Source organism: Mixophyes fleayi, chromosome 10 (genome assembly GCF_038048845.1).
Source record: "Mixophyes fleayi isolate aMixFle1 chromosome 10, aMixFle1.hap1, whole genome shotgun sequence".
Taxonomy (NCBI): Eukaryota; Metazoa; Chordata; class Amphibia; order Anura; family Limnodynastidae; genus Mixophyes; species Mixophyes fleayi.
In genome coordinates, this window is record NC_134411.1 from 38,996,120 (window position 1) to 39,020,073 (window position 23,954).

Consider the following 23,954-nt stretch of genomic DNA (forward strand, 5'->3'; position numbering starts at 1 on the left):
AAGATCTTCTTGTTGTTGTTGTTGTTGTTGTTGTTATTATTATCGTAGATTTGTAAGGTGCCACACAGTGCAGAACAGTAGGGAAAACAGTGCATACATAAAACAGGGACATACAAGGCAGACAAAATAAATACAGAAATAAAAACAAATGGTATGGAGGACCCTGCTCATTAGAGAGCTTACATCCTAAGTGGAAGAGGGCACAGCTGAAACAAGAGGAGCGAGTGTGGCTCAGAGTGGAGATTGGGACAGTTGTGAGGGTGCATTAGTGTGAGTACTATCATCAGGGATAAAGTAAGCTTTGAAAAATAGATGGGTTTTAGGGAGCGTATAAAGATTTGAAGGCTGTGGGAAAGTCTGATTGATCGTGGTAGGGAATTCCATAAGTGGGGAGCAGCACGGGAGAAGTCTTGTAGGCAGGAGTGAGAGGTGGTTATCAGAGACGAGACAAGGTGCAGGTCAGACCTAGATCTAAGAGGACGGGAGGAAGAGTATTTTCATAAGAGACTTGAGATGTATGAAGGGGTGGTGGTGTTGGGGGCTTTGTAGGTAAGGGCGAGTAATTTCAATTGGATTCTGGAGGACACAGGAAATGTGTTCTCCCCGTGTTTGCGTGGGTCTCTTCCGCGTGATTCAGTTTCTTCCCACACTCCAAAACCATACTGGTTGGTTAATTGTCTGTGTGTGTATATTAGGAAACTTAGGAGTATATTTACTAAACTGCGGGTTTGAAAAATTGGAGATGTTGCCTATAGCAGCCAATCAGATTCTAGTTTTCATTTATTTAGTACATTCTACAAAATGACAGCTAGAATCTGATTGGTTGCTATAGACAACATCTCCACTTTTTCAAACCCGCAGTTTAGTAAATATACCCCTTAGACTGTAAGCTCCAATGGGGCAGAGACTGATGTCAATGACAAATATTATCTGTGCAGCGCTGCGGAATTGGTGGCACTATATAAATAAATATAAATGGTGATAGCCATAAATTTAACCCCAGGGTGTAATGCGATTCTAACCATAAATCTGTCTCAAAATTTCCTGAATTCTAAATGATCTCTCTCCTCAAATTCCTCAATCCTCTCTCAGTGGAAACGTTTCTGTTCTTAATAAGACTTTCTGCATCCTCTTTTTGGGATACAGACGCAAGATTTCCCTCATGTTTTGCAAAAGAGTCTTGGAGGCCACTGTTGGTTTAAGAAATAATCATAGATCAAAATAATGCTTACACTGGAACAATATACATTATGGGCCTGAACGCAACTTGCAATTTTATAAAGAGCACAGAACTTGTATGTCCGAACATTAATCACACCCTACATGTATATCAGCTGCCTCCAACATAAATTAACCTCTAAATAATACAACCATCGGAAAATCACACAAATGATGGAACCAAATCCACTCTCATTGTTCAAATGTAAATAGAATTGTATTGTATTATGAGACATTAACCCAATGGTCCCAGAAAAACTTTCCATCATTGCCAACAATTTGGTAAAGCAGAAAATAAAGGAAGCAGAAAATCAATTCACGTTTCGTTACTTGTAGTGTTTCCTGTTACACTATTGTTTTGTCGGTGTAATATCAAATTGTGTTCTCATGGTCTATATACAAAGCTGACTGATAATCATAACATTAAGTTGAATTATTTGAGGTCTGAGGAAATTTACACTTTGCATCTTTCGGCATTTCCCCCCCTGGATCCAGTCCAAGCATCACATTCTGCGAAGATGAATTATTGAAAAACTTCCATTTTCAGTGTTCTCCCACGATGAGCTGCCTGGTCTGCAGCAGACAACGGCCATTTGTATAAAGTGTCATTATTCATCGTCGTATCTTCCAACTTCATACATATTTACATGTGGGAAAAGGGGTTATATTACTAATGACTGAAATTAAGTAATAGCCATTATCAATTATACTAGTTACTTGTACTATTAGTACTTTTTTAACAACGCTATAGTGGAACAACAATTCTTCCTTTATTTTCATATATGAGAGAGAGAGAATGTGGTGTGACTCTCGTAGAACTGTAGAACAAGTGAACAATGCAAAGATACTATATAATATCATATCTTTTAATATTCTATTTTACGCAGTTACAAAACAACATTGGTAGTAGCAAAACAAGCACATGAATAGTGTAAGATAAATAAATATGTATACACATAAAATAAACTAATAAACTGGCAACTAATGGGGCAACAGCACAAGTGATGGGGGGATTTATAGCGATACACCAAGAGTTATTTTAACGACTATGGGACTGAGTCATTAAGGAAAGTAAAGCAAGAAAAAGGAGTAAATTAGCACCTGGGCAAATCCATGTTGCTTTGGAGGGGGAGTTAAATTTAAAATGTAGGGACAGATTTATAGTTGGGTTAGGACACGTCCTTGGTCAACTTTAAATGTCAGTGTAAATATAAAGCTATCAAGTATTTGTGGGCTACATGAAAAAACAGCCAGTATTTTCCTTATGTGCAAAATAATAAACTAATTTGCACCCCTTGCATTATAACATGGTTTGTCCAGGAGCAAATTTACTCCTTTTTTGCCTTCCTTTCCTTAATGAATCAGGCCCTTCACAGTTGTGTAAACACTCTTTCATGATGGCATCTCATATAGGGCCTGATTCATTAAGGAAAGTAAGTTAAAAAAAAGCTATCATTCTGATTTTACAAGGTCAAGATTCTAGAGGCGGGACACACTTTGAACGCAATGTGAACGCAACTTGCCTTTAAACAAAACGGCCGTAACTTGCATGCAGGTCGGCCCTTCTTCAAGTTCAAGCGGATCTCAAGAAACGTTTACAATTGAATCTGGGTGTAAGTACACAGCGGCTATACGTTACTGGCCGTATATAGACAGACAGATCAGACTGCAGGATAGACACAATGCATATGTGAAATATAAAGTATTTCATAAAATAAATGAACAACTCTTAATAATATAATCATTAATACAAATACATTTTACTTCTTTTTTCGCATGGAATACATAAATCAGGATGTCCCTAATGCCTACTGTACATAAAATACATTGTTATAGCTTCTGTTACTTGCAAACACATGTTCTAGCATACATATGTGTAGTCATCACTATCAGTCGGCGCTGACACCCGACCTGTAGCTGGTGCAGGTGATACGGCTAGAAAACACGTAACAGAGATGAGAGCTTGAACCGGACGAATGTGTTGGTGATACAGAGATTTTCCTGCAATTTTTCAGAGGAGGAGACGGACATTTTTCACGCCTGCACATGGGGAATGTCTTTGCGCGCACATTTCCGCACTTCTGCACACAGCCATGTATTCCTGTGCACTGTTCTCGTGCACGTCCAAAACGGGCGACCAACCCACCCTATAACAGATGGTGGCAGACCACCAGGAAGTTTCTAGCTTATTGACCACCTGTCCCATACACCAGCGTATGACCTGGTCTTCCTATTACTTCCCTTCTAGCTCTCGACTGCTTCCTGTCATCCTGACCTTTCTTCTGCCTGACCTCCAAAACTAATGATGTTTTTGAGCAAGTTTGAAATTCAATTGAGACATTTTGACAGCCTCAAATTTGTTTGCGGTTCACTCATGATTTGGGGCTGGTTCAGTTGCTGTATGAGTCACCTAAATTCTAAACCAGTGATAAACTGGAAATAATAGTGAAGATAAACTGGAGGAAATCTCTTTTTACCTCCAGTTTATCACATTTTTCCAGAGATTACCTCTTTATCTCAAGTCTCCACCTCCAATTTACTTACACTTTTATCTTCACTCTAGTGTGTCCCTCCTGTTTCCCATTCAAGTTCCTGTCAGTCGAAAAAACGAAAGCAAATCTAATATCAAAAAGGAAAAAGTTTTATTTCTTTTCAAACTTCCTGCGACTATCAAGAAAAAATACCAAGTGTGTGTGTGACACTATTGTTTGAGTCCTGGAGTCCACTTGGACTGTTGTTTGTGTTCTTTATTTGTTTAGCTTATCTAATTATCTTTCGGCAGGCGTTAGTGGCTACTGTGACTGTCCTCCTGTGTTGCCAGTCTCCTGATAAAGAATATAAAATGTCAGCTACAAGTAAGTTGAATGTGTTCGCCAAATATACTCATCTAACCTGCTCAATCCAACTAGGACTGATTGAACTGTGGTCGAATCTTTCAAGCTTGTATTTTTTAAATTTTTGCATCAATTTGACAAACCGGTTCAAGCTCCTGTGGAGAAGACTCAGGAGAAAACCTAGGCTGGATTTCTTGTGTAACTGGCAAGCTGAATGTGACAATCAGGCCTATTGGTTCCACACCCATGGGTGCTAAATTATACTGTGACACACACATCTTTGGACCTACCTATTCCACCTACCAGGGTACATCCTGCAAAATAATCTGGGACTAATTTGGCCTTGGCTTGGAGTCCTTAAGACTCCCATTCACCACAAGCCAATCAAAAACATTTTCCCCATGCTGGCTGTTTGTGATTGGCTGGCTGTAAAGTGTGGTCCCGAGAATTCCCAGCTTCAATAATTTCGTCCCCATTATTCATTGTATACGAAAGGGTCTTTTTTTATGGTGATTTTTCTAGGTTTTGGATGATGATTTATCAAAACAAAAGAAAAGGATTATTTATTTAATTTTTTTCTTTAATAAAGTGGCGAATGAGGGTTTTGGTAAATACTTGACTCAAAGCAGGCAGAAAAGGTTTAGAAACATTATGGTGTTTTGGGTATGTATCAAAAAGTCAAAATGTTCTAGCACAATAACAAATCTATTGCTCAGAAACCAGAGAATACACTGAACAGGCTTCAGTAGAGAGCCGCTTAATGTCGCTGGCATACTACAAAACGCTAGATAGCCATCACATTGAACGCCTAAACGGTAGCGTCTATCTAATATTTGCCCAGAAAAGAGATGCTATCATTTGGGCGAGCTTGCCATGGGGATAAAGCAGAAACCCAGTGTCTGAGATTGAGTATTGGAGTTTTCGTTAGTAAGACACTAAGGGGGGTATTCAATTGACGGCGGGAACGCCGAAAGTCCCGCGCTCAAAAAATATTACCGTTAATACGGTAATCCTGCGCGTAAAAACCGTTAATACGGTAATTTACTCAGGGAGCTGCGAGCTGAAATTCAGCGAGTAATTACCGTATTAACGGTAATATTTTTCTAGCGCGGGACTTTCGGCGATCCCGCCGTCAATTGAATATGCCCCTACCAGTTGTAATTACGAGATGAACATTGTTTTGTTTGTAAGCACAAGAAAATAACCATTAGTTAAAGTGTTTTTTTTTGGGGGGGGGTTCTGATATAGAATATAAAATGTAGATAATTACATATTCACTCTTCATCCCTTGTTGCATAATATTTCAGTTGGTGAGGATCACGGTGTAAGTGAAATGAAATATGAATTGTCACAGCTCCCAATTTCGGATGTTTTTATAGTGAGTCACGTCTCTGGGAGACATCGTGTTTACCAGTCGGATGTACAATGTAAGGTGGTGAAGAGCCGGATATGTTTTAGTTTAGAGAGCGAGGAGGAGTGCGGGGCGATAGCGTACTGCAGACTGATCGTTAAAATCCCACCTCATAAAGTAATCAGTGAGCTAAGCTCAGTGTTTGGAGACAAATGTTTACGAATTGGACGCGATTTGGTGTTGGAACGGATTTTCCACATGAAAGACTAATGGAAGAAATATTCTTCGGGCTGTGTTTGTGTTTCACAAGAGCAGCAGCTCCATAATAATATGACTCAACAGGCCTCTATATTGTATTTTTGGGACCCCACCTAGAGGACTGTGCCCGATGCTAAGTAGCAGATGACTTGAAGAAAGTAAGAGATGAAGCAACGTGTGGTTTGTGCTATCTCACCTGTCTGAACCGCATCTAATTTCTTATTTTTATTTAATAAATGTCGGCAGTTTAAAATATAGTTAACAAAACAGGCCCTTAATACATGGGACAGTTTCTGTACCTCCCATGTGTTAAAATTGGGATGGCTTTAAACCTTGAAGTTTATAACCATGCACTTTGATGTGTGGTTTGCTCGTTTACTAAATTAGTCAGTTTTAGGCACATCAAAGTGCCTAAAAACGTGCGGGTTAGTAAGTCTCCCCCCAAGAGTGTTTATTATTATTATTATTATTATTATTATTATTATCGTTTATTTGTAAGGCGCCACAAGGTTTCCGCAGCGCCGTACATGGTACAAACAGTAGACTATACAGGGTAAGACAGTACAGAACAATAAACACAAAGTACCAGTACTTCAGAAACTCCAGGCAGGCAGATACAGTAGAGACGGAGCGGAAGAACAGGTATGGAGACAGGAGGGAAGATGGGCCCTGCTCAAACGAGCTTACATCCTAAGGGAGGGTAAACAGAATCAGGTACATAAGGGAGCCAGTGAAGCAACGGGGAGAGAGAAAGGGGGCAGGGGAGAACCAGAAGAGGTGAGAGGTTAAGTGGATGGTTGGTAGGCCTTAAGGAACAGGTGAGTTTTAAGAGCCCGCTTGAAGGAGCACAGATTGGGTGAGAGACGAATGGAGCGAGGGAGGTCGTTCCAGTGAAGGGGGGCAGCACGGGAGAAGTCTTGGATTCTAGAGTAAATGTATTAGCATACATTTTGCCATACATTTTGCTAGCGGGATATTGCCACACTCTCCCGGGAATCGGGAGACTCCCCCGAAATGGGGGAGTCTCCCAGACATTCCGGGAGAGTTGGCAAGTATGATGTATTGTTTTATCAAATTACTAAGATTAAGGGTAATGTGCGGCCATATTGAAGGTTAGTGGCCCTCACTGTGTGGCCCCTGACGTGTATTTGGTTGCCCATCACGGGTATAAATCATTCATAGAATTCAGAGTTCCTATAAACCTGGGCAATAAATACAATTTATAATAGAAGATCCTTCGAACATCAATAGTTCATAGTTAGTGATAGCTGTGAATTGTGTCCATGCATCAGTTTGATACCAATTATATCCCGGTATCCACCTGGATAGCGGTCCACGATAATAATACTGGTCTGGAGTTAAATAGAGCTCACGTGATGAATAGACAGATATATGGGTTTATTTATTATAGGGCGAAAAGCTCCTATACTTTAAGATGTCACCATCAGCGACATCGCCCCGGGGTCTGTACGATTCTCCAGGTATCGAGCATTTATAGCAAGGATCTCAGGAACGGTGGTAACAAAGGAAAATGAATGAAAAAATGATTTATCTTCGAATAAAGCATTTTTTTTCAATGACCAATATTGTTAAACTTTTTTTTTTAAAAAAAAATAAAAATATTTCATTTTATTTCCCCCCAGCGCTAGACAGCCTGGGCTGGTGCCCACACAAACTGGTTGGTGCAGCATGTTGTCTCTGCAGGAATGGGGCTTCAGCAACTGTCCAATAGGGAAACTTGTTGCCTTATCCTGTTTCAGTCTGACCGCGACAGGACGATTGTCCGATATGGCCACGTACGTTCCTATTTCCGCAGGTGCCGTCATCATTGTCCTCTGGCTGTCCTGTCTGTGTGTAATCTTATCATCATCATCATTTATTTATATAGCGTCAGCAAATTCCGTAGCGCTGTACAAGTGGGGACAAACATAGTAATAGACAATACTGGGTAATACATGCAGACAAAGAGGCGAGAAGGCTCTGCTCGCAAGCTTACAATCTATCTGATCTTCTTTTTTCAGCTCTAAGAGACAATCTAATTCTATTGCGCCCACTACCCTGTATCTGACTAGTGTATCTGACTAGTGTATCTGACTATTGTATTTGACTAGTGTATCTGACTGTATCTGACTAGTGTATCTGACTAGTGTATCTGACTAGTGTATCTGACTAGTGTATCTGACTAGTGTATCTGACTAATGTATCTGACTACTCTGGGCACATTCTCCTGGTCGCTCCATTTCAGGGTGCCATAGGTCCCATAACTGCTGCCATTTTTTTTTTTGTGTATAAAATTCCTTGCAAAAATGCGTGTAACACACTGCAATACGTAGGGCTAGAACAAGATGCCTTCCAAAAGCAGAATACAAATATAATGCAATTAGTTTCTATTGTCTGATGCGTTTACACGCTAGTAGAACACATATAAAAAAACAACAGTGGATACAAGGCCATAATCATCATCATCATCATCATTATCATCAGTTATTTATATAGTGCCACTAATTCCATAGCAGATAAACAGTACAAAAAAACACAATGGAGAATACAAACATACACAGTAACTTACTGATATAACTGGCTGATGATCCCGATATCAAATAGTTTTACAGCCAACATCAGTTATTGCTCATCTGAAACATCAAAGCCTTGGCGGGTGATGATGATGACCACTGGGGAAGTATCCAACAGTGACCCATATACCTATTGGTACAATTATAACTGTTATGAGAGGTAAGTTAAGTTTGGGCTGCTGGATTTGCTGAATGTGAGCTGATTCCTCCAGCGTATAATTATCCTCTAGGCGTTTGCTGCGCGTTCTAATGGAAATTAAAAATTGCAAATGAAAACATTATGGTTGTTTCGGTGTCGCCCGTTATTTCAGCGACGTCACGCTGGATGGAAAGTATTAATTTTTTTATTTTAAAACTTTTATTCATTGGGTTTTATTGAAAATACATGTTTAACAAAATTTAGAAATATTAACAATAAAAACAGAAATTGGAAAAGAAAAAAAACAAATCATAAAAGTGAGACTCTCATTTATACATAACAAAGGGCAGAATACAGGGAATAATAACACACATATCGTAGGCTTCATAGTGTCTTTCTATGACATGATTCTAACCTGTTCACCTTGGCAGTTTGAGCAAATTTCCAAGATATAGTATCGTATGTAGGCGTTGTGTCCAATGTAGAGTCAACTTCTATGGGAATATGTCATCTTGAGAAATAATTATTTCTTATTTATTAACCTCTTCCATTGGGCGCTGTGTGACTCATCTGGAGGATTCCAGGGTCTATCTAAATTTAGTGCAAAGAATGACAGCAGAATACCAAAATCTCATTATCTCTGGCTCGTTAACCAAGCCAAGAATGCAAAGTCCAATGGCAAAGGGGATCTCCCTAAGACTAGACGGAGGGCCTGCAAAATATCTCTCCGATATGTTTGGAATTGGACACAATCCCAGATGTAAAAATGTGTCAGTTTCTACACAGCAACATTTACATGTCGGACTATCCATTCGTTTCATTTGGGGGTAAAAAACAACTTTTGATGTGTAATAATCTCCGTGGTCAAATTTGAATTGTGTCTGTTGATTTCCTGCGCTAATTTCTTAATTCAAGATCCTCTTCCCATTCATCATCATTTATCAGCCCTGGGTCATCCTCCCTTTGATTTCCATTTTTGAGAAAGGTCGTATAGGGGGGCAACGCTGGCCAACTACGGTTGACAAAAGGCGGTCTAGGCTGGGAATAAGAGTCTTCCAATCATCATCATCACCAGTTATTTATATAGCGCCACTAATTCCGCAGTGCTGTACAGATAACTCATTCACATCAGTCCCTGCCCCATTGGAGCTTACAGTCTAAATTCCCTAACATACACAGAGACAGACTAGGGTCAATTTGATAGTAGCCAATTAACCTACGAGTATGTTTTTGGAGTGTGGGAGGAAACTGGAGCACCCGGAGGAAACCCACGCAAACACGGGGAGAACATACAAACTCCACACAGATAATGGTCGGGAATTAAACTCATGACCGCAGTGCTGTGAGGCATAAGTGCTAACCACTGAGCCACCGTGCTGCCCCACCAATCTGGACTTATGTGACGTAAGGTTGATTTTTTTTTTAAAATTGCGCCTTCAATACTCCGGCTAAGTTGTGCATATTTTAAAAATGGACCAAGTGGCACCCGCCCTTCCCCCCATATTCAGTTGCAAGTTCATCAAACGGGTCAGCTTTTCCATCTCTAAGAACATGAACAAAAGTAGTAATGCCTAAGGGGCTCTACCATGGTTTATTAGGGAGTAAGGAAAATTCTGAGAGGCCCCCTCATTGCCCCATAACAGAGTAAAGGTGGAGTAATATTGGGGATCACGTCCCCACCAGACCTTGCGCACCATCCCAAGTAGCGTGATATATTTCTCCATTGGTGAAGAACACGTTACTACGGACTGAGTGAATCTTCATGTGAACCAGCAGTCTGCTTCCAGTGCAATGGCTGACGTTTCAGCTCATGGACGTAACTGCTTTTTCCGCATGGTTTAGGCATTCTTAAGTAAAATGTTCATTTAAGGAAAGCCTAACGCAGGAGGTATTGGAGATTAGGCAAATTGCTGCATTAAACTGCAGCCTCCATGATACTCAGTGAGGACTGCGGTCTGGGCAATTGTAGCAATCTCCGAAAAGCTTAGTTTTTCAGAGCTTGACCCCAATGGTTAATGCCATCTTCAAACCTACGGGGAGAGCATCGCAGGAGAGGGATCATCGGATCATCAGTGTTGCTGCTCTCCCACTGCGCTGTTTTCCAGAGAACCCGGAGTAGAAAACGCTAATCACTGGGACAGCCTCCTATCGGATGCGCTGTCCCAACATGATTATGTTATGTAAGAGGTTCCCATTTGACAATGTCATTGGTGCGCAGTCGTCTGTCATCTGTAGCCAGTATTGCGGCAGATCCTTATAAGTAGCGTCCGTAAAATAATATTTTAGTAGTATGCTGTTTACAAACCAGTACATTACAGACTTGTTTTCTGGCTAAAAATTAAAATTTCCCAAACACGGAAGGTAAAAACGCGTCGTACAGTTGTCGGCCTCATCCCTTTATTTGAATTATTATTTAGCGGAATTATCTGGGTAGACTTTTCTTTTAAATCGGGTGGTGGAGCCGAAACATAGATATTACTAACAAGACTCTACTGAAGACAAGTAGGATAATGTGTACCGGGCTCTTAAATGTATTGTGGATATCGCTGACTGAGCGTTGTCTGTCTCATCAACAAAAACATTAGAGAGTTGTCAATTTGTGGTCAAGCACAGGAGAGATCACATGATCATGAGAGACGCCATTGGAGAGAGCAGTGCCGGGTTGAGACTCCGGGGGTCCGTAGGCAAGATACTAGATAGGGCCACCTTCCCCCATTCCGTTTGTCTAAAAATACACACATAAAAAGGGTTAGAGAAGTCCGGCCCCTGAATGCCCACTGAGCCCTAAGCAAAAGCCTAGGTGGCCTAATTGATGATCCGGCTCTAGACTGTAGTACAAATCCAGAGCTCATAGTTGTCACTGTTGTGATGACTCACTACCCCGTCATTCCTCTTACGATGTTTGTGTTTTCATATTGTTGTGTTATATTTCATTGTTGAAAGTTACACAATATTGGGACAACTGAGTTTTCTGTCTCTTGTGTTCTAGAAAACCTTTGTGTTCTTTATATACTTTAAATATATGTCTGTGCCGCGGTGCCCATAAATTTATGACTGGCTAATATCCCTACAAACATAAGTCCTCATTCCCAGATACTGGAGAATTCGTGGACGTTCCCGGCATGGCTAATCTATGAATAGTTTTCTATTTTAAATCGGCATTTCCATCCTTACTGCCAGTGTTATATTTAGTGCACAAACTTCTCTTTTTTCAGATTTACCCAGAGATACCAGCGGATGAAATATTATGTGTCCAGGAGGCCAAATGTTAAGACCAGCTCCAATGATATAATAATATACACCCACATGAGCTTATCAAGGGATGAGGAATTATTTAAAACTTGATTAATATCAAAGACAAACAGCTACCACCGGTCCCTGGTCATTAATCGCATTGCTCGTTACCAGCCAGTCCTATGTGTTCTGGTGGGATCCAAGACACTGCAGTTCCCCCAATACTTATAGAGGGGGGTTTTATGCAACAGGGAGCGGACTCCTCTTAAAAAAACAACAACACTGGGGTTACAATGTGATTTATTTGAATCCTCGAGTCTCCAAACTGTGATATGCAAATATTTCAAGCTCAGATCAACAAAAGGAATAAAGGATCAGAGAATAATATAACTTAGTCTTAGTGTTGATCACTTTCAAGAATTCCCTAGATCTCCCTGCACTTTCAGCTTCCTTAGATAATCCCGGTAGTCTGGAGCTCTTCTCCGTTGTTTTACTAATTGATTGTTTGTCTTCCTCTCTCATATCCACAATGAAAAATACAAATAAAACAATGGAGAGTTGCAAGGTTTTATATTCCTTTGACCTTGACATGACTAATCTCGCTGATTTGTAGGAAGACATATTACTAGTTAACATGTAACTTCTGTGTTTTCATGAAACAGAGATAGAGACATTCTGCTACATAGATGTTATCAAAATGAAAAATATCTGTATTTTTGTTTTTCCCGTTTAAATGCAAAGCCGTGTTCGCCTGGTTTACGATAAGTCTTCGACATCAGCGAGTACTTGCACCTGCCCTGTAGCTTCACATAACAGACGTATATGCCTGTTTCTTCCAATCTGCCTTTACTGTACTCTGCCTAGGTTAAAGCATCTCTTCTCTAACCCGTCCCGTCCTCCGCGGTGCAGGTATAACTTTCTGGGCATGCGCAGAGAGATTATATGCTACGCCAACTGCCGTACATCACACGGTGATTCCAAGTCAATAAAACAAAACAAAAAAACCCACAACACTTTATTTTTGTAACATTAAAGTTCATTTTTTTATTATTTGTGTTTTGTTAAGAAAAATAAATGTTAAAATACTGTCAGTTTTCTGTTTTTTTTTTAAATCTTTGAATGAATACATTTGTGACGGAGGCAGTGAGTTTGTTTATACACAGCAGCCATGTGCGTTCCTTTGTGCTCTCTACTGTTCCTGTGCCCCCTCTCCTATCTTCCTCTCCCTCTAACAAATGTCTGATACCAAAGAAAAGTACCTCTCTCTGCCTACAGATGGCAGTGGTGGTTATAGAGGTGGGGGTTCAGGAATTTGTAGCACACAGGTATAGAAGTATGTCTGGAAAGATAGAGGGACTGATTAGTCAAAGGACCTAAATGCTGATTTTGTGCGTATAATCTGCAAATTTGATCTGCACATGACCAGAACCGGACAATACGCAACTAAATGCAGCAGCGTTCAATTCACCTTCGGACGCAAAGGACAATTACTAGAGCTTATGGGAGAGAGCGGGGCGGAAAAGCGGTGTTCGCCAATAGTCAATGTACAGTGGGGGACGTGCCAAACTCAAGTGCACGCAACCGATTCCAACTGTGGGCATCTCTCAGGTACTTGTGTCCTGATCAGTAGTGATGACAGTCTTGTATGCATGCTATAACATGTGTTTGCAATCAGGAGAAACTGCATAAATCTATCTTATGTTCAGTAGACACTAACAACAATCTAATAAATGTATCACTAATGGTTATATTATTGACAGGTGACGTTAATTGATTTTTTTTTCTGTGCATTTTTTTGCAAATTTATATTCCACAAAAGTATTGGACACATCCTGCAGTGTATTGTGTAGTAGAGCAGACAGACCTACACCCGAATTCATCAGCGTCCGTATATTCAGATCCGCTCCTTGAACTCCAGCGTGCATGTGCCCGAGTTGCATGCATTTTAAAAAAACGTACGTTGCGCTCAATATTTATACCTTCAAGAAATCGGGCCCAGGAAGGACAATGGTGAAGCTTTGAATTGTCTGTGTGCAGCCTTTCTGTAAAAACACAAATATATTTCTTTTATAGCTCCATTAAATAATATCATGTAGAAAAGATTTAAAAAAACAGGGTTAGTGTGTCATTGCAAGCAGGAATTCAGAATGACTTTAATAGACAACAAAAAGAGATCTGTTCTTTCTATATGACGAGCTTGACTTTATAAAACATTAAAAGGTTCATTACACAATATCAGACCTTTAGCTATAAATACTCCTTACGAAACCTCTCTTCCCACTGTTAAAATTTGCAATGCGTTTTCTGACCTTTTCGCAGTCACGTTCCTGGTGGGATGGTTTTGGCTGACATGATGAAGAGTGTGATATGAAGTAAATTAAACATTATAGTGACTGTTGTATATGCTGCTCGCTGGTATCATAACAAGGGGGATTATAGAACGCCGTATATCTCCATTAGCTGTTATCCTACAATAGCGCTACAGACAGATGTCATCACTCAGACTTCCTGGAGACAGTTGAACGTGTCCCCCCTTCGTGGGGCCCACCTGGACGGCCCACTTACAGTTTACTTATATGGAAGCGGGAACACGCAACAGAAGCTGAGAATACGGAGCCTAAGCCCTGTGAACTTGGTTTAACGATCTTCAGGAGTCTTCAAAGAGGCTTAGAAAGTGTCCTTGTTACTCTTCTAATGCTGGTAAGAGCATCAGAGTAGAACATAGAGCAGAGCTCCTTGCAAATTTTAAGTAAAAATCTAATTTTTGAAATAAAGGCGTCTTGGGTTGGGGTCAGGGTTTGGAAAGATTAAACTACTACAGACACCAAACCTACAAAAACCCACTGTCCCCCCACCACCAACCAACACCCAGATGTGAGAAGAGGCTTGTAGAAAAGAACGCCAAATGCTAGCCAGGTCACCGGGAGGACATTCCGTCCCGGTGAAGCAGCTTTTTTGGGATCCCTAGCTCCAACACTGTGAATTCCTGACACTAATTCTAATGGTTTAATTCAACAGAAAATTACATTAACAGTGACTCTCTGCCTGTCTCCCAAGCCTGCGTTATGGTTGGGACCTCTGGCATTTGGAGATGTGGGTTGGGGTAGGGGGGAGGGATACAATGCATAGTAAATTTAATGTATCATGTAAATAGCATTATAAGTGGAGTCTCTAGGCAACAGCAAAGTCTCATACTCATAGGCAAACCGATAGGGGAGGGGGGGGGTTTCCTAGTGCCTGGAAACACCCCTCCCAGCCTAGGGTACTGTATGATTGAGGTGGCTGGACCCTGCCCTGGGACCAGCCACTTTGCAGCTTGTGTGCAGATCGTTTCTGTCTGCACTGTTCACAGCCATCTCTCCCCAACAAGTATTGAAAGCAGCAAGAACAGGTAGGAGAGAGCAGGACAGTCTGCAAGCTGTTCTTATACACTCATCGGGACTTTGTCCTGATTGTAGGGACAGTTGGGAGGTATGTCCTGCTTTACACAGCTCTGCTAGAAAAGGGAGAGCTGTGTGCACCTAACAGTAGTACACGCAGCATTGCCCGCGTATACAGGGCCGGTTTACCCAGAGGGCCCAGTCAGGACTGGCGGTGAGCGGGGTAGGCAAGGCGGAGGGCCATCCCTCTCTGTCCGCAGACATACTAAAATAAGCTGCGGCCGGAAACAGAGTAAAAGACAAACCAGTCATGTGATCGCATGCACGTCTCCCGGCAGTCTCTCCTCCTCTCTGCTCCCACTGAATGAGGAAGAGAGATTGCCGGGACCTGTCGTGCGATCACGTGACTGTTTTTGTTTTTTTTAGTCTGTTTCCGGCCACTGTGAGGAGGACTAACACCGAGAAGCTGCGCGGGAGAAGAAAGAAGACAGAAAAGAGGAATTCAAAAGAGAAAAAGACAGGTAAGTAAAATGGAGGCACATAGACAGAGGTGACATAATGAAGGGGCACAGCGGTAATACAATGAAGGGGCTCAGGGTTTAATACAATGAAGGGGCACAGGGGTAATACAATGAAGGGGCAAAGGGGTAAAACAATGAAGGGGCAAAAGTGGCAATAAATGGGCATAGTTTGATGATTGATGGACAAAAGTGACAAGGGCACATCCTTGGATTTATGTGTATTATTTTTGCAAACAACTTAATAAGTATTTCTGTCTTAAATACTTATTAGGTTGTTTTGACCCAACTACTTAAAAACCGGGACTGCTCGGTAATGATCGGGTGCCTTTTTCTGTAGCCTTGCTCTTTTCACATGTTAGGTACGCCCCCAAAGATGCAAGCCACGCCCCCACCACCTTTGGTGGGAGGCACATATAGAAACCGTTGTAATTCCTACATCGTTCACCTGATTTGAATGTAAATACCCTCAAATTAAAGCTGAAAGTCTGCAGTTAAAGCACATCTTGTTAGTTTCATTTCAAATCCATTGTGGTGGTGTATAGAGCCCAAAATATGAGAATTCTGTCGATGTCCCAATATCTATGGACTTGACTGTATGTATCGGTGATGCACTACTTTCAATACTTTGATAACTCAAGGATATACTCACACACGTTTAGTAAAACGTAACATCGCTCTTCATCCTCCTTGTAAAAATCCTGCCCCTGTATATGTTGATATACAGTACAGTACTGGAAACAGTGGCTCACACATGGAGTAAACATACTGCATTGCAGTTAGCTCACAGTTCCAGCTGAAGACACGCAGGATACATCTGAGCTAAAGGCAGTGCAGACAGCGATTGGGTCTGTCAGTTATTTGTGCAGATTTACATGGTAATCTGGTACTCTCACATGAACATGAGAATCAACCTATTCCAGGGGAAGACTTCAACGCCCCCCGGCTAGGTCAGAACCATCTTACTTCCCAGAGATATCGCTCTCTCTCTCGCATTAAAGGGCAAACTGACAGGGGACACGTACTGCTAGAAGACACAACAGATGTTGTATACATATATTTCCAGGAGACACATGGAGTCATACAAGACATAAACATAAGCTTGCCTGGAGACAAAACTAAACAACAGCCATGCAATGACTAAAACATTATTAAACACACACAAGTGATCTGCTGGGAGCATGGCGTTGAGGAATTCAGGAAGAGCGGGTATTCACATGCTTAGAACTGACTATTTCACAGACATCTGAAGAGCAGAGCACTCACTCTGCAGCTAGGGATTGTGGGTAGAGACATGCAAACACCAGGCCTCTGCCTCACGCTGTGATATAGCTGTCTACGAGTGAGGAGAAGAATAGGACAGTTAATGAAAGTTATGCTGCTTATTTTACCCAAGAGTCTAATATTGAGCAGATCTCTGTAAACATCTGTTCAGGGCTCATGTTGCATAATATTTCCCACAGGAAACAGAAAGATTCCCAAACTAGACAGGATAGAACGGTCGGCGCATCCGTGATACAGACACTGAATGTCTCAGTTAGAGGTGAGCGCAATTTTGCGGCCAGAACATCCATGTAAAATGCTGGTCAAAAAATTGCACTTACCTGGTTATTTTAAGTCAGATGTATTTTAAGATGCTGCAAATCAAAATAGGCAGTTAGAATACGTCAACAGATGCTTAATGATGATGATATGCTTGATGATAATGATGATGAAGATATGTTTGATGAAAATACGTTTGATGATGATGATATGTTGGATGATGATGATGATGATAATGATATGTTGGATGATGATGAAGATGATATGTTGATAATGATGATATGTTTGATGATAATGATATGTTGATAATGATGATATGTTTGATGATGATGATATGTTGGATGATGATGATGAAGATGATATGTTGATAATGATGATATGTTTGATGATAATGATATGTTGAATGATGATGAAGATGATATGTTGATAATGATGATATGTTTGATGATGATGATATGTTGGATGATGATGATGAAGATATGTTTGATGATGATGATATGTTGGATGATGATGATGATGATATGTTGGATGATGATGATGATATGTTGGATGATGATGATGAAATGTTTGATGATGATATGTTGGATGATGATGAAGATGATGATATGTTTGATATGTTGGATGATGATGATGATATGTTGGATGATGATGATGATATGTTGGATGATGATGATATGTTTGATGATGATGATATGTTTGATGATGATGATATGTTGGATGATGATGATGATATGTTGGATGATGATGATGATATGTTTGATGATGATGATATGTTGGATGATGAAGATGATGATATGTTTGATATGTTGGATGATGATGAAGATGATGATATGTTTGATATGTTGATGATGATGATATGTTGGATGATGAAGATGATATGTTGGATGATGATGATGAAAATGATATGTTTGATATGTTGATGATGATGATATGTTGATGATGATGATGATATACTTGATGATGTTGATGATGATATGATGAAGATTATGATGATGATGATGACGATGATGGTGATGACATGCTTGATGATGATGATGATGACATGCTTGATGATGATGATGACATGCTTGATGGTGATGATGATGGTGATGACATGCTTGATGATGATGATGACGATGATGATGACATGCTTGATGATGATATACTTGATGATGATGATGATGATGATGATGATGATAAATGGTGTTTTAAATGTGTATAAAAAAGAAAAACATAATTCAGTTGAGCACCAGCACTTATAGTCTGGTCTACTTACAGCTAATTCGGAGAGATGAAAAGCATGTGGTCCCCTCACTAAACCCACAACAAGACTATGATAGGCTGGTCTGGTCCCCATATAACAGTGAAACCCGCAGTATTTGGTGCCTCTGTCACAGGGGGCTCAGACTCAGCCTGTTAGTACTGGTTGAACCCCCAGGGGAATCAGTCCTATGCTGATAGCACTACGGCTCCTCCTGAGTGTTGGGAGTTGGACTAATTTTTGAAAAATCGTTGTAAAACTACTATTAGTCTTTTAGCGGTTTATATACATAAAATGGTACCTGGTAATCCATTATAAATATAAAGGGGGACGTGGTAAATATTCATATAATGAAGTACTTTTTTAATTTAAAAAAACTATAAGAGACCCACGCCGATATCTTTCACTCATTGCATAAATAAAATAAGGACTGAAATGAGGTGGGATAACATAGACAGGTTCCACCGGAACTTCATGCTGAACACTTGTCTTCATAAAGGAAACGAAGTGTCGCCAACTAGATTCTTTTGACTAACACTAATATTTGTCCCTGTTTTTACTGATCATTTTGTCGCAGGGTGTCCCATCTATAACGTATGGAAGATATAAAATAAATGATCAAATGGAGCAATCAGCATCCAAAAGTGGGGCTCCCAACATCAGGCACAAGCCCAAGTGGATATGACATCATCGAAACCAATACGTTCCATCCACATACCCACTTACATACATTTACTGGCATTAGAAGCACTAGTAACAGCATAACTTTTAGGAAGGCATTCAATTCCCCGCGAAGGCCGAAGTGGTGAAGGGTTCCATGTGAACAGCAGTTGAACATGGGTCAGTCGGTCCTTAAAGGTGATCATTTAAGGAGGCTCCTCATGTCCGGGTATGTGGTGTCGTCCTTTACAGCGTCGTTACAACGTACCAAACCCGTCTGTGGGTAGATTTAGTAAAGCTTCTAAATAGGACAAGTGGAGACGTTGCCCAAAGCAACCAATCAGATTTTAGCTATCACTTTCCTGAATGTACTAGATAAATGATAGCTAGAATCTGATTGGTTGCTTTGGACAATGTCTCCACTTCCTTTTTAGAAGCCTTAATAAACCTAGTCCGTTGTCTTAGTGGCTGCTCAAGTTCTAAATAAGAGATACTACATTGCAAAGTGCTGTCTGATAGTAAATTACCCCAATTTCTTTCTTCATGTCTCGCCAACAACAGGTCTCTGGGTTCCATGTCAACATTTTAAGCCATGCTTGGGATACTGCTGGTTATACCAACCTACGTGTTGTTTCAATTGTTTTGGTTGAATAGAAAGTGACAAATCTCTTGACGTCATTTTTTCCCCTGGGTGCTTAAAACAATCATTCTATAGCGCAACCATATCAATGGTTAATTGCGTGCAATTACATGAAAATATGCTAACGATAATACTAAGCATTGCATTGTGAGGTCTTTAGGGGAATTATACATAAGATATTATCCTCAGGACTCCTTCCCACTTATAGTTCTATGAGCTGAGTGGGATGTGTATGTGTTAAATAAAAGCTCTAAGAGACACGTACAAAAATAGATTATTTGCACCAATATTCAGGGTCAGCGGCATCTAGCTTTGCACCAGTAGTATATGCACCAGGCGTATGTCAGATTCACTTACACACAACCATAAGTACAAAGAACAGTTTTTAACATTTGTTTGATAGTGAAAATTAGGGTTGATTAAAATTAAAAACCCTCTATCATGCAGGTATAGTATTCCTTCTCATGTACAAATGAACGTAGCGAAAAAAATCTATTGTACAAACTCTTATAATATAGGCATTATTAATGCAGGAAGCATCGATCAGCTTCAGCGGTGAATCCATAATCAGAAGCGCCTAGGTGGTGCTGGCGGACGTCAGGCCCTGATTATCCAATAGGGAGGAGGGGATTTTGGTGGGTGGAAAATTGTGACAGGGAGAGGTATAAACTGAAATTAATTTTAAAGTAAGACAATAGTATGTCTGTGTGCGCCCGATTTCTGTAAATGCGCAGAGCAATTTTATGCACGATACGCTGCACAAACTGGCGTTTCACCCACTTTTCTGTCGGCTCCACCATGTCTGCAGACCATCTACATTAAATCAGTCCTCTCTAAGTGGAGGGCTGTGTGTCAGGACAGCCCGGGAACATTTAATCATGTTTAAACATTTTATATAACTGCAGGATCTATTTATAGCTGAGGGCACACACTGGGATCTTAGGTAAGATATAAATTGAGGACAGCCCAGAAAACAGATTAAAATAAACCACAAATGAAACGCAGATGTCAAACTGGAGAAGTTTGGGCAATGTGTCGAGAAAGCAACTTCCCCACAGAATCACCTTTTTTGGAGTTGTGCCGTTCTTGTGAGACGCGTTTCACCTACCAGCCCATTTATGCGTCTACATTAGAAAAAATCTAATTGAGGGATCTGTGCTTGGCTGACATAACAGTTTTGTTTTAACAAAGAAATAACATTTTTTTTTCTTAGTTTAATTTAAAAGTAAAATGAGTGAATTAAGTTTTCCACTCTCTGTCGTAGGTTGTCTGTGTTTTTCCTGCTCAACAGGTCTGTGGACTCTGGGAATACAGAGAACACATTTGTATCAATCAGAATTTCTTAACCTTTTTGATCCCAGCGGTAAATGTGTCAAACCCAAAAAATAAAAGTGGAGATATTGCCCATAGCAACCAATAAGATACTAACTATCCTTTATCTAGTATGTTCTAATGAATGATATCTGGAATCTGATTGGTTATAGTCAACTTCTCCACTTTTGCCTTTTTGAAAGTTTTGTACCCCAAGACTCAGATTTAGGGGTCTATTTATCAAAGTGCAAATAAGTCGTTATCTTTTCTCCTTTTGCGCACAGGAATTACACTTTCTGATCTTTTTCAATGTCGCCCATCTACACAATTAAACTTAGTTGACCTGACTGAGTTTCATACAATATATTATTTTAGGTAAACAATGGTACTTAAATATCATCATTAATCAGATTATTCATTTGTTTCGCATAATAGTTTTGGAATAGTTGATGGTTTTATAGGGATGTTCTGTGATTGACTGACGACTTACTGTCTCAGCTGCTCTGTGATTGGCTGACAGCTCACTGTTTCAACTGTTCTGTAATTGGCTGACAGCTCACTGTCTCAAATGTTCTGTGATTGACTGACGACTTACTGTCTCAGCTGTTCTGTGATTGGCTGACAGCTCACTGTTTCAGTTGCTCCATGATTGTCTGACAGCTCACTGTTTCAGTTGTTCTGTGATTGGCTGACAGCTCACTGTTTCAGTTGCTCTGTGATTGGCTGACAGCTCACTGTTTCAGGTGCTCTGTGATTGGCTGACAGCTCACTGTTTCAGTTTTCTGTAATTGGCTGACAGATCACTGTTATTACTGAGCAGAATTATGAGAACAGCAGCAGGGATGAGAGACGCTTCTGTTTTCCATAAAATCTGTTATTTGCAGAAGACATAATTTAGAGATGCTCTGTTATGATTATTATGCTGCTTCTTCATGTACTACAACTTATATTTGCTTTATTGGTTCTTTCATTAACCCCATCAGATAGAGGCGTGCCAAGACATTTGTGGGCCCCCATGCACCGTCCAATAGTGAAAAACTCTCACATGGGGCTTTAACTAGGAAGGCGGGCCCCCCTCAGCCGTGGCCCGCACGGGAGAAGCTCTGGCGCAGTACCAGTTACAGTAACACCTATGTCAGTACTGTGACTCCCATATGATGTCAAAACAAGTTTTTGATGTGACGCTAAGTGTCGCTCTCATGGATTTTTTCAAATTGAATTTCTGGTAATTTAGTTGCTATATTTATATTTCTGAATAACCCCAACCCCGGCATAGCTGTGTCAATTCGAAATGTCCTCCTTGAATAATTTCACCTGTAGTGTGCGTGTGTGTGTATTGCTAGAATGGTTGTCAACTGTCAGTAAATTTACTGTCACGCTGCAAAAACATGTGAGAAGAAACTACAAATCAGTAAAAAAAAAAATTGTTCTGCGTCTGATCCCCCTGTGTTTAGCTCCAGGACCCCTGATCCATCTACATACAGAACTTATGTGAAAAATGTAAGTGGCCAGTAAATTGTTAGCAAATTGTCAATAGTGAATATTTGCAAGCCTGCTTGGCCACCAATTACTAACGCTGCCGGTACAGTTGGGTGTGACGGAGAAGTCATCATTTTACTTATCACTTATTTTTTGCTGAGACAAAAATTACTTTGTCAGTAAATTTGCTGATGGCTTTCAGCCAGTAAGATATAAACATATAAACAAACATAATATTTTAATGTTAGCAGCTGAACAGATTTATAACTGTCAGATAAATCAGGAAGCCTTGCAGGAGACTCTTCAATGATCTTCGTTTTGTAACCATATTACAGGACTGAAGCAAACAGCTGTTCAGTAAAACATATTGCAATAGTTCCCCCATTTATGGGAGGTTGGTTCCAAGTCATCATTTCCTCAATGCTGCATGCTAGTGCTATGTATTACTGAGTCAAGTGCCTTTTATCCACTGATCCCCATCTGCCCCAAGGCCCACTCCCATGGGCATTCATTATTATCCTGCTAATTTAAGCCCAGTTTACAATAACAAACCACAACACTGCAAAATAAGACTCATCCATACTGTACAGCGGGGACCGTGGGAAACCCAGACCTCACATCTGTCCTGGGGCAGCTCTCTGTGCATGTGAATGAATGTGATATTGTTGTTGTGATTGCAACTTGCAGACTGTTTAAATGATTGGAAGTCTCCTGTGCTTGTAGGATGATTGAGCGAGGAATACATATCTGCAAAGGTTTTATTTTAGTAAAGCGGTTCCGTGAAACTGATTCATAAATTTAGCTATATAAGGCGTAGGGGTGCTGAGCAGCAAAGTGTCTGCACCGAGGGCTGTCCAAGACTTAATTTTTGCACTAATAATTTGCAGATCTGCAGAGTATCTCCCTAGTGCAATAAGATGCAATAATAACACAGGTTTAACGCTACAAATGGTTTCAAACGTGGATTTGTTTTACTCCCCGAATATATCTACAGTTTTTAATGTGGTTTCCACCCTTGGAGGAGATTCTGACATGACCTCCACCTTTCCACAGTCCTATAAATTGGGGTTGTTCATCGCCCCTGAGGCTCTGGCTATGTCAGCAATGCCATTGTCTCCCATTCTCTGCTGTGCATCTGGTTAGAGCTGCAGGAATACGGTCTGATAGCTGCAGGCTCTGACCCAGTGGTGGAGTTACAGCCGTTGTGGCTGAGGGCTGGATCCAGTGCAGGTGAGTATGGGAACAGATCCCTTCTGCACATGGTGAGTAACGCAGAGGACAGAACATGACTAGGGCACTCCCAAAATCCCTCCACATTCCCTTCGCTTGCCCCAAAGTTCCACCACAGGGAGGACAAGGATGTTTTTTAGACTTACATGTTTTTATATTTATATAATTTTTATTTAATTATTTTGACATTTTTCCCCCCTTATAACTTCTTTTGTACTGGGGAAATAGAATGTAATTCAGGATGACCTGATTCTTGTCTTGAGGACACCACACAGTGCGCTCCCAGACTATCCATGGCCAGAAGCCGGCGCATCGCAGGATAAAAGTAAAAGAATTAAAAAAGTGGT

General features: G+C 40.6%; 1 protein-coding gene across 8 annotated transcripts in view; it reads left to right on the forward strand.

Moving 5' to 3' along the window:
- The window catches only part of IRAG1 (inositol 1,4,5-triphosphate receptor associated 1), a 97,832-nt gene that overhangs the window by 22,062 nt on the left and 51,816 nt on the right, over positions 1–23,954 (forward strand). For 2 of the 8 annotated variants that reach the window (XM_075188481.1, XM_075188478.1), the window contains one exon: positions 4,001–4,073. The exons of the other annotated variants lie outside the window; for them this stretch is intronic. The gene's annotated coding sequence lies outside the window, so the exon portion shown is untranslated. The remainder of the gene's footprint in view (positions 1–4,000; positions 4,074–23,954) is intronic. 8 annotated transcript variants of the gene reach the window in all.